At 39.3% G+C, this 1686-nt stretch overlaps 1 pseudogene across 1 annotated transcript; it reads right to left on the reverse strand.

The window, feature by feature from the left end:
* Window positions 1-219: 219 nt before the first annotated feature.
* Window positions 220-1303, reverse strand: LOC310640987 (large ribosomal subunit protein uL16-like; annotated as a pseudogene). The gene has a single exon. The product of its transcript is annotated as a large ribosomal subunit protein uL16-like (transcript).
* Window positions 1304-1686: the final 383 nt, after the last annotated feature.

The raw sequence follows: 1686 nt of genomic DNA on the forward strand, positions 1-1686 counted from the left end.
CCATTTTTTTTCTTGTCTCCATACCTCGTTATATCATTTCCTTCATGTACAGCTTTAGACAAGGAGGGTGCTCCCAGAAAGATTCTGTTTATTGTTTAAATCCCTACCCTTTTCTGCCCCCTTCCTCTGCTAAATCCAGATTGGTTTTATAACATAGCTGCTTCTCAAGAGCTTGTGATTATAATGCAGAAAAATGGCCTTCCTACAGGATAAGGAATTTGGAGAAATAGGAAAGGAAACAAACTACTAATATACTCCTTCTGTCTTAGAAAAAGCCAACATTTTCATGGCTTGTGCATGTTCAGATGCTTTGAGAGAGAAACTGAGTATCAGTCCTAAGGACGGCCATTGACACTGATTTATTGGGTTGTCACCTTCTATGCAAATAATTGATTATTTTTCTTAGTTTTGACCAGCAAACATTTCTCACTTATTGAAGTAGACATTATTTAACACTACATGTTATGATGAACAGAAAGTGTACTAATGGAATAGTGTCTTTCTCTAGGCCTGGATAATGCCATGATCTATTTTCTGGAAATACCAGGTCCTTTGGTAAAGGTTCTATGGTTGCTAATTTTTTATTTTTATTTTTTTACATAGAGCTGTTTATTTTGATGCCTTTTCTGTCAATAAATTAACACAATTGTCCTCTAGTTAGATCAAATTGTCATGCTGCATGTAAGGCACACCATTTATCTAGAGGACTCCTGTTGGGTATGTATTTAACTCCACAGCCATCAGGGATGAGGTGCTTCTCAGACACCATTTCTTCAAACTTATCACATTGAATTTGGTGAAGCCCCATTTCTTAGAAATATGGGTCTTCTGACATCCAGGAAATTTGAATTTGGCTCTGTGCAGCGCTTCAATTACATGCTCCTTGTTTTGCACGTTGGTGCGGATGGACATGATGGCCAATGTGCACACGGGCCACAGTGCCCTGAGGCTTGCCAAAAGCACCACACATTCCAGTCTGGAATGTCAGCTCCAGCACATGATAACATTTTGTTGATGCCGATGACATGGAAGGGGTACAGGCCCACACGGATGTGAAAACCATCCTTGCCACAACCATGTATTTGTTGGCTCAGATACGAGCAGCTTCTAGAGCTTCTGAAGACAATTGCTCATATTCATCTGACACTATGTTCCCACAGAGTGGGAACTTATCAGCCTTCGCCTTCTTCCTGCCCAGATCAAATATCATGATCTTGGGATCTGGAACACCCCTGCAGAAGCAGGACTTAGGATAAGGCTTATTCTTGCAGTTTCGATAAAAATGTGCTGGTTGGCGGCCCATGATTGCAGGCCTCGCCGAATGGAAAGCTGGTTGCTAACATGTTAACAAATCTGTATTAGTGATTCCTTTATTAAGTTACTAGAACTCTGCACATTATAAAAAGGAGAGAAATAGGAAAAAATACAAATATCTGCATTTCCTTCACAAAAATATTTAGTAACAACTAAATGCCTGCTTTTAATATGATCAAGGAGCTGTTGAATAAAAGGCATGCCTCCTTTTCTGAATTTTTCCATACCTGATGAAGTTACCTTTTACAATCAGCCTCAACCCAATCTAGCAAAGAAATTCCATATGTAAAAGCATATGTGGTGCTTCCATCAGGTGTATGTCTATGCAATCAATCTGCTTTTCTAATCAGCTGTCCTTACAATATTTTTATG

Source organism: Vipera ursinii (genome assembly GCF_947247035.1).
Source record: "Vipera ursinii genome assembly, chromosome: 5".
Lineage (NCBI taxonomy): Eukaryota > Metazoa > Chordata > Lepidosauria > Squamata > Viperidae > Vipera > Vipera ursinii.